At 37.7% G+C, this 13,428-nt stretch overlaps 1 long non-coding RNA gene across 2 annotated transcripts in view; it reads right to left on the bottom strand.

Annotated features, from left to right (window-relative positions):
• Positions 1-1,627: 1,627 nt before the first annotated feature.
• Positions 1,628-13,428, bottom strand: part of LOC134473670 (uncharacterized) — a 114,455-nt gene continuing 102,654 nt past the window's right edge. Inside the window, exons 5-6 of one of the 2 annotated variants that reach the window (XR_010044039.1) lie at positions 5,885-5,973; positions 1,628-2,797 (exon numbers count right to left, since the gene is read on the bottom strand). This is a non-coding gene — a long non-coding RNA (uncharacterized LOC134473670). The remainder of the gene's footprint in view (positions 2,798-5,884; positions 5,974-13,428) is intronic. The other variant, XR_010044040.1, reaches the window with a different exon arrangement.

The raw sequence follows: 13,428 nt of genomic DNA, 5'->3' as shown, positions 1-13,428 counted from the left end.
TCAGGTCTAGACTCTGATCCAACAAAAGAGCAAATGTCTCCTTGGAGGACGCAGGAAAAGTTTGAACTGAGATTGACATCAAAAGATAAGCCTCCTGGAAAAAATTCAAGACCCATTTGGGGGGCTGGGGATTCAGCTCAGTGACATAAGTGCTTGCCTGGCAAGGTTGAGAGTTCCATTCCTGGTACCAAAAAAAGAAAAAGACCCATTTTGTTGCTGTTGTTGTTTTGTTTTGTGTAAACGTTTCTAGCTTAAATTTTGAGAGAAATCATAAAACAAAAATTTATCTTGTAATACAATCAGAAATGTAAGTTTTATCTTTTGTTTTGTTTTTGTCTTGTTTCGTTTTGTTTTTAAAAAGACATGGAAGAAATACTGTAATCTCTGGGTTCAAACAGAATGGGAATGGGTTGCAAACTTCTCTATTTAATAGGAGTATTGTCTAGCATTCCAAGTCCTACTGCATTTATATATGAAGCAGAAGTAGTCATCTTTGTGGGTTTATCTTATGAGTTAAATAAGATTTTAGATGCAAAATATATCTTTTGACATAATTCACACTGATCACTTGTTTCTAAGAGACTACTTTTTGCCATCAACTGTTATTATTGCCTCTACAGCCTCAGTCTTTGACACATTCCCCCTCTGTTTCTGGTCTTACATCACCATGTCCCCACAAGAAAATAAATCATAGGAATTTCCAGTTTCTTTGCCCAGAGTTCAGAAAAGATGTTGGCTTCCCAAGAGTCTCCATAAATTAATAGGAGAGGGAGAGGAAAGAAGTCAGGGATGGAAGTAAGGTTGGGAGGATGAAGGGTGTTAAAACTGGAAGATAGGTAGATACACAGACAGCAAAAATGATGCAGTTCGAGTCCATATCAGGAGGCTGAAAGGTCTGCAGTGGAAGCCAGGGATGGACTTGAAGGCAAAGGCAAAGACTGCAGCTCCTCTAAGGAAACAGCAAGGAGACTTCCTCTCTCCCCTTTTTATACCATTCTATTCCAGCACTATCGGCTGGTGTCACCCATACCCAACGTGGGTCTTCTGTCTTCAATGATACATCCAGCCACCCCCAGAGCTATGCTACTACAAAAGGTTGGGTGTTTCTTACTCAAGTTAACACATCGGTAGGTTAGTTATCACAACTACGGTCCACATTCCAAGTAGTAGCTCGTGAAAGGACTTTGCCCTAAATGGGAGGCTGCAGCAGTGGGAGGCTAGAAGGCGGGACCAAGGGGCTCTATCTTGAGGTCATCTCCTCCCCTAGGCAATTTACCTGTGGCACGAAATGAATTCCAATGGGCTGCTTGTGCATCAGTAATGCCCCTTAGGCACTGCCCCAAACCTAAGCTATATATATATATATACTCCATACCATGTGTCTGGCAGAGAGAAAAGCCAGACCTCAGTGGTCATGAGTGTTATACTAAGATGCTAAAAATTAAAATAATTGATCAAAAGATAATTAACAAAAGTAGTTACTTAAAAAGATAGTTATTAATAATATTGTCATTCTGTACTGAGCTCATTACCCTAATAACCAAGCACCAACCACATAGTTAACTGACCACGTTGTTCTGCTGTTCTGTAATGTGTCACCTCCCCCCCTTAGTGCCCTGTGTGCTATATCAACTTTTGTTCCCCTTGTAAGAGACAAATGATGCTGTGTCAACCATTGTTCCCTTTATGAGAGACAAATGTTCTTGGAATTGGCAGACCAAAGGCTATGAATTGGCTAACCACCCACTGTGAAATGCCTCTTACCTCAAGCAAAGGGGAACAAGGCCCACCTTATTTCTGTTTCTCATCACTATGTACTTAATGATCAATGAGCTAATCATAAATGAACTATAAAAATCAGTCAAAACTCTAACTCAGTTGCACAGCTTTGCAATTCCATCTGTACTGTGTCGCTGGGCCAGCTAAAATAAAAGCGCTTCTTTTAAAAAAGACATCTTGCCCCGTTTGTCATCTTGGGGTCTTGCCCCATTTTTCAGCATGGGGCCCTGTTTTTTGAGTAGAGTACAACAATGGGATTCTCTCTCTGCATTCTTAAAATAAAGGCCACTTTTATTTCATATTTCTATCTTTTTAGCCATGCCAAAAATTCTATCAGCTCATAATGTTTGTGAATTCATAAAATGCTTCTAAGTGATTACACTATCTCTCCCCACCACACACACACAGCGTTATTGCTCTTATATTTCAAATGGATAAAGTCTTAGGAAACATATATGAACCCCACTTCCCCACTCCCCCAAATTCAAATAATTTGAATCAAGAGATCACCATCAAGGTATTCACTCTTCTGTATATTGACCAGCCAATAAATAACAAATTCATATAGATGCTTAGGTCTGCATGAGCCTGTGGAGCTATGTGGTGAGCCAGAAAGACAGATTTCACCTTCCTGGATTCTAACAAGAGCAACAGGCTGTGAGCACATAACTGAGAAGGTATAGAAAATCCATCATCGTCCTTGTATGAAAAACACTGATTCCTGTTCAGAGATGGAAGCACAGAGACATTTTTGTCCCAGCATAATTACAAACAGACCACACGCTGCCTTCAGTTGGTAAAGAGGGAGCGTCCCAGGGGTCTCAGAGCAGAGGGCACCCAAGTAAGGTAAAGCGATGCCCAACTTGTGCTGGGCCTGAAGGGGAAGCAGAGCTGGAATCCAGCTGGTGTATAAGTCATGGTCCTCAATTTTTCCATGACGGTGTACAATTTGCCTGGGAGTTGAGCTCCAATGGCTTTGGGCAGCACTCTCAAGCTCTCTGTTCCTCAGTTCCTTAATCTGTAAAATAGAAGTAGCAGTGTGTAAGCCATAAAATGCATATTTATATAATTATATTTCAAATTATACACAGGCACATGTGTTTTTGTTCACAGTTTTAATGAAATTGGCCGGTTTCCTAGACATATCCTGCCTCTCTTCCCTCATCAAAGATTATTCTCTATAAAGTATTTTTAGTAAAAATATCAACTGATAATTACATTTAGCAAAATATGTTCCACTCCAAATTTGTTAAAACAAATTCTATTTGAATTTTTTTGGTTAATTCTAGTGCTATAAATAAAGCATGGGCAAGGTAGCAAGAAAAAAAAAACAGACTGAATACTTAAAATTAAAATTTGAGAGGGTTCTAGCATGTCTCTTCTTTCCATTTGATTAAAAACCAATAACATAGTTTAGACATTTTGAAATGCAAATTGTAAAAATAAAGATTAACATACATTTCTTTCAATTCATTTCTCCCATAGCAAAATATATCTCTAATTGGGCACTGTTTTTGCACTTTGTACATGACAAAGACATAACTCATTGCTATTTTCATTATCCAGAAATAATCCACTAAAATGATAAAGATTGTAAGATGTTTATATCACATACCCTCTAGCAAAGCTCTTAAAATAGGCCTGCTTATCTCCAAAATTCTCTAGTCCCCAGAGGACTATCTAGAGGATTAATCTCCTTCTCTTTATCCTATGCAGCTCCTCCCCAACCACATCTCAGCCCCCATTTCTTTTCTCCTGTTCTCAGAACTTCAATCCTTTCCTCAGTTTATTATGCACAAGGAACAATACTCAGTGTTAAGAATCATTTCTCCCTAAATTACCACGTGATAATGGTAGTGAGACATGTGTGTGTGTGTGTGTGTGTGTGTGTGTGTGTGTGTGTGTGTGTACAGTGGAGGAGGTTACTCTCTGTTTTAATGGAACTTATAATGTGAACCAGACAATGGAAGGGCAAACATTCCCTTCTAAGAAATGTCTAAGAAAACATTTTGCATCTCTACTTCAGCTTAAGTTTTTGACTTCTATTCCATAACTAATATTTACAGAATTTTAGCTCCTTGTATCCACTACGTTGAAGAAATAGGAAAGTATACCACTTGGACACTGAAATTTTTTCAGCTCAGCAGAGACCGTTCTTCTCTATCTTGTGTCCGGGCTCCTGACTAAAAATAATCTGTTTTCCCTATATCTGCATTGTCTCAGCTGCTTATTGGCTGCATTATATTGCTTTGACAACACAAAGCTATAGCAGAAATTCTCGCAGGGTTCAGGATTATTGCTACAATACATATTTCAAATTATTGTTACTAATGGCCTCTAGGGAAGACCGTGAACTGACTGGCAGCTGAGCACCCTCCTGACTGCACTCTGATGATTAGAGGACCTCACACATCCTATAGGACTTCCCTTCCTAAACCAGAGAGGGGTTTGTCATGCTGATTTTCCAACCTCCTGCTCCCTCTTTCCCTAAGAAACAGATGCAAGCTGGGCACCTGTAACCCCAGCACTTAGGAGGCTGCGGCATAAGTATCACTGCAAGTTCAAGACCAGCCTGGGCTACAAAGTGAGCTCAAGGTCAGCCTGAACTGCAATAGTGAGACATTGTCTCAAAAAGTCAAAAAAGAAAAAAATGGAATAATCAATGTTTAATGTGTTTGAATTTTGGTTTTACCTCACATTTGGAATTCAGATATTTTGCCTTCTGAGGTCACTTCTGTCCCTCTGAGTCTTGCTCAGTGTGATAGTGGCAGAACAGAAATTTATTCTCATACAACAGGATTTCACCAAGAGGACATTATCAGCCTAATGGAAAAGTCCTATCTGGCATGGGTAATCCATCTTCATGAAGAATCACAGAAGCGTGTCATACTGCATAACATTTCACTTCTAAAACTTCTGACACCAGGAGAAGACACAGTTTATCAGAACATTAGTAGACTGAATCTGTAATATTGGATTTGACTAAATTCTCTAAATTGTCTTCTGAAAACAAAATAAAATAATGTGAGTTGGGATTCATATGTTTCAAAACTGGGAAGACCAACCCATTAGTCGGTTTTCATTTTAGCAAAAGTTATTCCTGGGGCACACTGTTTCTGTGTTATTCACAGTAAACATTTTAAGTCCTTTACAGGAAAGACATTCTGTGAGGCAGTTTTGGAGAAAAAATTGAAAAAGAAGAATTGAAAACAAAACATAGTCATTTCCAACCTAACAAGCAGAAAAAACCTGAATAATATATAATCTCATAAATTTTCTTGAAGTCTTAGGAGAGTTGAAGTCACAAAACTAAGAAAATTGAATTCTAAAAGAAATAAGCACCTCCAAGATAATGCTTGTTACTCATAGGCTGTTTTGTATTTCTTGGAGCATCAGGGAGGAATGAGACAGTTTATGTAGCAGGAAAGATACAGACACAATGGCATATTCCCATCAAACCAGTAACCAGGGATGCTAAGTCAGGAGAGACCTGGAGTCCGAGGAGAGCCTGGGCTCCATAGTAAGTGCAAAGACTATGTAGCAAAACCAGAAACAAACAAACACACACACACACACACATACACACAGTGAGAGAGAGACAGAGAGACAGAGAGAGACAGAGACAGAGAAACATAGAGAGCAACTAAAATTTCAGCAGACCACATGGGGCTACTGTGACCCTGGAGAAAAACTTAATCCAGAGTTTATATAAAGGATGAAAGAACTGCCATTTAGGGCAGGGCTGCTAAGGATGCTAGGAACCAGGACCAGGACAACAGAGCACAGCACCTTGTCCTGTTAGGAGTCAGGTACTGACTGGCAGGAAGAGGCAAAGCCTGGGACAGAGGAGCTCCTCCATGGCAGGGATGGTGGGAGACTGAAGGGAGATCACACACAGAGGAGGACCTCTCAGTCCCCAGCTTGAACATAAAGTACAGGGAATGTTGTCAGTGTGTCCTGTGTCACTGACAACCACAGAGCAGTTACAGAACAGCAACTGAGTCAAGCCAACTGCACAGTTCAAGACTCACAAAGAAGCCTAAGGAAAGAGGAGACTTTTCCATTCAAAATGTAAAGACTGAGCACTGCAATGTCCACTACTCACCAATGTCCACTACTCATCAAGGATTACATAAAAAGAAGAGTGTGGGTCCACACTCTGTGCTTCCTCCGTTGTCCTCGGGATGATGGTGCCTGCAAGCGGAACATAAGGACACATGCCTTTGGCAGGTGGACACTCCGGAAACCCAAGACCCAGGACAACAGCTGGCCAGAGCACACTGGTGCACACAAGCCTTTGGAGGGTAGAGTAAGCAAGACCAGCAATGTGGAAGTGTCTGAAGCAGCAGCGAGGAGCCAGCACTTGGACTCTGGAGAACTCCACCAACAGGAGGTCAGTCCCAGTCCCACATCCAGAGACCAAGATCAACTCCCACCCAGTACATTTCTGGGATCTAACATGTTCACTATCACAGAACTGTACATACCAGAGTATTTTACTACTTTTGTTCCCCCTTGTTTGTCTGATTGACTACTCTTTCCTGTCTGGTTGGATGTCATCTTGTTTTATTCCGTTTTGTATTATATGGTTATTTTTGTATTTGGGATTTTTTTTCTCCCTCTTCACTGTCTCTGATCTCTTTTTCCTTTCTTCTCTTTTCTTTTGGTTGTCTTTCTTCCTTTTTTTCTTGCTGTTTAGATTTCTTTCTTTTCTCTTTTAATTTCCTTCTACTGATCCTTTTTCTCTCTTTCCTCAACTACTTGCTGACTTTAAGCTTTCAAGTGAATAATCGTTGTCTCTGTCCTTTCTGAATATTCCTCCACATTCTGTTCGATTCTTTCCTTCCTGTGTCCTCCAGTTTCCCAAATCTGGGTGATCACCTTTTGACTGCCAGCCTTCACTCTCCTTTATTTGAACTCATTCATCATTTTAGCCTGTCCCATACACACCTTAACTCCCCTGGCCCCACAGAAGGGTAAAATCACTCCACTAAGGGGAAAATCGCTGCACGCAAGTGTATGGCATATGTCAAATTTTATTATATAAACAGAGTTTGCTCCTGTGATCACAGATAACAGGTCAATGGTTTGTCACTAGTTAAGCTATACTTGAAACTATTGCTATCACTAACTGTACTACTTTAGCCAAGATGTCATACATGTCACAAACGGTTTTTCTTCCCTGTATGATAATATTCTGATTGTATGGGGTCATAATCATCACCACACCCCAGTACCAAAGGACTGGGAGCTGAGTCAAATAGTAATTTTGCATCCTTTACAAATTGGGAAGATAGGTTCTTGAGATAGCTATTAAAAAAAAAAAAACCTACATCTAGAGGGCTTCTCACACAGCCAGGAGTGGTATCTCACACTTGTAATTCCAACACTCAGAAGGCTGAGACAAAAAGACTGCTGTTAGTTTGAGGCCAGCCAGTGACACAAAGTGAGCTGAAGGCCAGCCTGAACTGCATAATGGGACCCTGTCTCAAAAAGACAAAATATAAAATGAAATAAAGGATATCTCTGAAGAACAGACATCTAGGAAGACCCCAATGCCAGTGATAAAGCTATATATCACAAGAAATCAGCAAGTATCAACACAGAAACAAAATAAAATTAAAAAGAGAAAATATAAAATGACAAGACATAAAACACAATTCCAGATCCCCAGCCCACACAGAATCAGCCCAGAACTGAGTGAGATAGACGAAATTGAAGTCAAACACTGGAACTTTCTGAATTTATAGAAACAGAAGTAGAAAAAAAAGAAATTGAAAAGGCTATTCAGAAAATAATCTTTCAGTCTATGGCCATACCACCCTGAACGCACTCGATCTCATCTGTCAAAAAATAATCTTTCAGATACAAAAAGACATGATGCTTACAATCAAAGATATGAGCCAGGGATTTACCTCAGTGGTAATAAGCACCTGCCCGGCAAGCACAAGGTTGTGAATTCAGTCATTGGTACCAAAACAAACAAAAAAATCAATAATACTATAAACTAAAATCACAGATATTAGAGAAGACACAAATAAAAGAATAGATGAGTTTAGAAAAATGATGGAAACAAAAAATATTGAACAAAGGAAAGAAATAGAATCCATGAAACCGATTCAAACTGAAATCCAAGAGATTAAAACGTTCATACAATCAGAAACGTTCATTGAAAGTATATGCAACAGATTGAATGAAGGAGAGGATAAAATTTCAGGTCTTAAAGACAGAATTGCAACTAGTGATCATGAAAATAAATATGTCTTAAAAATAGGAAGAGCCCATGAAAATCAATCCAACAACTACAGGAAGAAGCAAAAAAGAACAAAATAGGATTATTAGAGATCAATGAAAAAGCTACACCAAGATATATAATAATCAAGATTCCAGAAATTCAGCACAAAAACAGAATATTAAAGTTGGTAGAGGAATGAAACAGGTTACTTATAAAGGAAAGCTGGTCAGAATCATGGCAGATTTCTCAACGCAAACCCTCAAGTCAAGAAAAGCTTGGAATGAAATATTTCATGCCCTAACAGGAAACAATTTCCAACTCAGATTGATGTACCCTGCAAAACTGTCTTTCAAAATTAATAGAAAATCAAGGTACTTCCATGTCAAACAACTGAAAATATTCATGAATACCAAATCTACCATACAAAGTATACTAAAAGATATTCTAGATAGAGATAAAGATGATCACAATTCTAAAAACAACTGAACGAAACCACCAGGCAGGGCAGCCAATTAAACAGGGAAAAAGCAGGGAACCAATAGCAGGAAAATAACATGATAAAGATAAGCCAATATATATCCGTTATAATCATCAATGTAAATGGCATCAACTCACCAATAAAATGAAACATATTGGCAGAATGAATCAATAAACAAGACCCAACAATATGCTATATACAAGAAAAACATTTAACTCAAAAAGAAATTCATAGACTGAAAATCAGAAGATGGAAAACAATACTCCAAAGAAACAGGAACTCAGAAAAAAAGCAGGAGCTATTCTGTTTGCAGTCAGTGTGGACAGGAAACCAAGAATAATCAAAAAAGATAAATCAGGTAATTACATACTTGTTAGAGGAAAACTTAAAGAGAAAGAGATAATATCATAAATATATATGCACCAAAAATGGGAGCATCCAACTATAGCTGACAATTATTAATAGACATGAAAAATCAAATAACAACATAATTGTAATGAGAGACCTTAATACCCCATTGTCACAAAGAGATAGATCAACTCGACAAAATAGCAGCAAGGAAGTATCAGAACTGAACCAAAACTGTGAATAAGTGGACTAAGTAGATGTTTTCAGAGTGTTCCACCCAACATCATCAGAATACAAATTCTTCTTGGCTGCACATGAGTATAGACCATATACTAGCCCATGAAACATGATTAAGTAAATGCAAAGGAATTGAAATTATCCTATGCATATTATCTAACCATAGTGCAATGAAAATGGAAATTAATGATGAAATAAAAACTCAGTATACACATGGAAATTAAATAACACCCTTCTAAATGAGCAGTAAGTCACAGATGAAATAAAGGAAAAAACTTAAACAATATCTATAACTAAATGAGAATGCAGATATAAGAACTTATGGGATTTGATCAAAGCAGTCCTAAGAGAAAAAAATTACAGTAGTGAATTGTCATATCAGAAAAACAGAACAAGCACAAATAAACTGCCCAATGTTCCATCAAAAGCTTCTGAAAAAGAAGAGCAAGCCAAACACAAAGCCTATATGAGGGAGGAAATTATAAAGATCAGATCAAACATTAACACAGTGGAGACGAAAAAAACATGAGAAACACTGAATTGAAGAGTTGGTTCTATGAAAGAATAAATAAAATTGATAAATCATTAGCTGATCCTTCCTAAAAAGTAAAGACTCAATTTACACATGGAGAAATGATAAGATCCTGTATAAATTCAGAAGATCATCAATATCTACTTTGAAAATATTTACTCTCCGCAAATAGAAAACACAAAAGGACAGCTTCCTATGTATGTATGAATTGCCAACACTAAATCAGGAAGATATAAAAATTCTGAACAACCCAATGTCAGTTAATGAGATCGAAAACATAATTAAAAATTTACCAACAAGAAAACATGGAAAGCAATAATTTCTAACTCATTCTTGGAGGCAAGCATTACCCTGATACCAAAACCAGAGAAAGACCCAATCAAAAAAGAGAACAATAGGCCAATCTCCATAATGAACATAAATGCAAAAATCCTCCATAAAATCCTACCAAGCAGAATACAACAAATCATTGAGAAGATTATAAACAGTGACCAAGTGGAATTCATCCTATGAATGCAGGAGTGGCTCGACATATGCAAATCAATAAATGTAATGCGTCGTATCAGTAGAACTAAAGACAAAAGTCACATGATCATCTCAGTAGACAGAAAAATCTTTTTATGAAGTCCAGCATTCAATAATAACTTAAAAAACTGGAATAGATGCTCTTTACCTCAATTTGAAAAAAACCATCTATGACAAACCAACAGCCAACATCATATTAAACATATAAAAACTGAAAGCTTTCACTCTGACACCAGAAACAAGACAAGGATGTCCACTATCACCACTCCTATTCAATATAGTTCTGGAACCACTAGCCAGAGTAATTAAACAAGAGAGACATAAAAGGAATAAAGATAAGAAAGGAAGAGGTTAAACTATCATTACTTGCAGATGAGATGATACTACACATAGAAGACCTCAAAAACTCCACCAAAAGATTCCTAGAGTTCGTAACCAAATTCAGTAGCATAGCTGTATACAAAAATCAATAGTACTCTTGTACACAAACAACAAACTCAAGAGAAATTAGGGAAACCACACCCTTCACAATAGTATCCCCTGAAATTGAAATACTTAAGAGTCAATCTAACAAAAGAAGTGAAGCATCTATACATTGATAATAACAGCAAAAGAGATCAAAGAAGACATCAGAAAATGGAAAGATATTCCTTGCGGATGGATAGAAAGAACCAACATAACGAAAATGGCCATTCTCCCAAAGTTGTTATATAGATTTAATGCAATTTTGATCAAAATATCATTAGCATACCCCACTCCCAAAATTCATCTGTAAGCAAAAGAGAGCTAGAATACAAAAGATAATGCCTGGTAACAAAAACAAAGCACAAAGCATTTTAATTCCTGACTTGAAATTACACTACAAAGTTACTGTAATAAAAACAACATGCTATTGGCAAAAACAGGCCTGAGGATCAGTAAGGCACAATGAAACATGCATACATATCCCAAAACATACTCAGCCACATTGTCTTTGACAAAGGAGCCAAATATGTTCACTGGCAGAAAGATGACCTCTTTAACAAATGGTGCTAAAAAAAAACTGGCTCTCTTTACATCGAAGACTAAAACTAGACCCATGTCTATCATCATACACTAAACTAAAGTCAAAGTGGTCAAAGATCTAAGTACTAAAACAGAAACATTAAATCTATTGAAAAAATAGTAGATAAAGATCTGGAAGACATAGGAATAGGCAGAGACTTCATGAACAAAACCCAAACAGCACAGGAATAATCATAGATAGATAGATCTAATCAACAGGATATTATCCCTCCCCCTTTCCATTAGAATATTCAATATTTCACTCTGATTCTTCTCCTTTCTCTCTAATGAGGTTTATGCAAAAAGTCTAAGATCTTTGAACTCTAGAAATATTCAGGTTATACATTATCTATGTCCACCATTTCCAATCTAAAGTGTTTTACATTAAATTAGAATTTAGTTGCTACTTCAGAATTAGGATATGCTTCATAATTTGGCTATTTGTTAATAAACAGCCAAACAAAATACATATGTATAAATGATAAAAGTCATTTGTATGCTATTTTTAGTCTACCTAATACATTGTTTACTCATTACATGTTTGTTCTGAACCTTGGAAAGTGTATGTAGTGATGGAGGAAAGCAAAGAGCTATACTTTAGGATGTCAAAAGTATCTGCCTGTCTCTGTAGGTCAGTTAAACTAATGTTTGGTACAATCAAAAAGAAAAGCAAGCTCAGCATGGTAGTGCCTTCTTATAACCTCAGCATGCCAGAAGCTAAGGCTAGAAGACTGCAAGCCTGGACCACATAGTGAGACCTTGTCTCAAGCAAACGAAAAATGAACAATGCAGAGTGAGCTGCAGATGTAGCTCAGTAGAAGAGAACCTGTCTACCATGTCCCATGCAGAAAGCTGTTGGCTCTATCTCCAGCAATGTACAAAAAAAGCATAAAAATTAAAACAGAAACGATACCATTTGGAAGAGTGACCAAGCACAATGGATAAGCTTAAATAAGGGCACCTAAAAAGGGTTAAATTAAAAGAAGAAAAAGCAGGAGGAAGAGGAGAAGGAGGAGGAAGAAGAAGAGGAAAAAGAAGAGGAAAAGGAGAAAGAGAAGAAGAGATGAATATATGAGAGGAAATGGAGGAATGACAAAGCATTAATTAAGAATTTTGGCCAGATGTGGTGGTGCACGCCTGTAATGCCAGCACTCAGAAGGCTGAGGCAGGAGGAGTATCAGGAGTTTGAGGTCAGCCTGGGCTACATAGTGAGTTCAAAGTCAGCCTGAACTGAGACCCTCAGCCATACTGAGACCCTGTCTCAAACCAACAAACAAATAAAAATTAAGAATTGCCAAGAACATGCCAAGAACATGATTAGTCTCCCTGAGACTCAGTTTCTCATTTTTTATTTTAAAAATAATAAAACCCAACAAAACAAAACAGAATAAAACCAATCAAAACAAAGCAGCAAAATTGGTACAGAACTTCAAAGCAGGATACTAGGAAAACAACAGTAGCTACCATAGTATACATCTTGTTATCATCACGTGAGTTGTCCATTCTGTCAGGCATAGCAAAATCAAACAAAACAAAACAGAATAAAACCAATCAAAGCAAAACATTGAATAAAAGAAAACAACTAATCAATACAAAACAAAACAGTGAGAACAATATTGGACTTCAAAGACAGACAGAAAAATATCCCCCATATTTGTCATCCTCCCAACAGATGTTCAGACTGCTGGCCCTAAGTCTGCAAAATCAACCAAACAATTCAAGTATTTAGTTGCTTTTTGTACCTCAGTTGCTATCAACTCAGCCTGGCCTCTGAGCCAGCCAGTTGCTTACGGCAGGTAAAGGAGTGGGGCTGGGAGTTGATTCTCAGCCTGCAAGCCAGCAGGCTCACAGAAAGTGCTATCTGACTTTTCTCTTCCTGAGCCCCACGTGGCTTGTGCGGCTTACCAGAAAGGCTGGCTAGTTGGCTTCTTGGTGGGCTCCTCCCAGTTCCTGCAAGTTTCTTGTTTTTTAAATCTTGAATTGAAGATAATTCATGTATAATAAGACACTAACCTAAAATTAAGTGGTAAAAATGTAAAGAAAGGAATGTCAATTAAGAAGTGTTGATGGGCTTTTTACTGTGTAAACTTCTGTCTAGGGAAACTAGTCTAGTTATCAAAGGTTCTTTCTCCCCCATGAGATTCACTATGCTCCTAAGAGTTCAGATGCAAGAGTGTACGGGAATAAAGGCTTGAGGTATTTTCTATATGCTATTATTATTAAAAGCACTATTTTAACTTTGGAGCGACT

Source organism: Cavia porcellus, unplaced genomic scaffold, assembly GCF_034190915.1.
Source record: "Cavia porcellus strain 051 isolate PalLab524CR breed Dunkin Hartley unplaced genomic scaffold, mCavPor4.1 scaffold_28, whole genome shotgun sequence".
In the NCBI taxonomy this organism is placed as follows: domain Eukaryota; kingdom Metazoa; phylum Chordata; class Mammalia; order Rodentia; family Caviidae; genus Cavia; species Cavia porcellus.
Note: the sequence above shows the minus strand (reverse complement) of the source record. Positions and strands in the feature narration are given on the sequence as shown.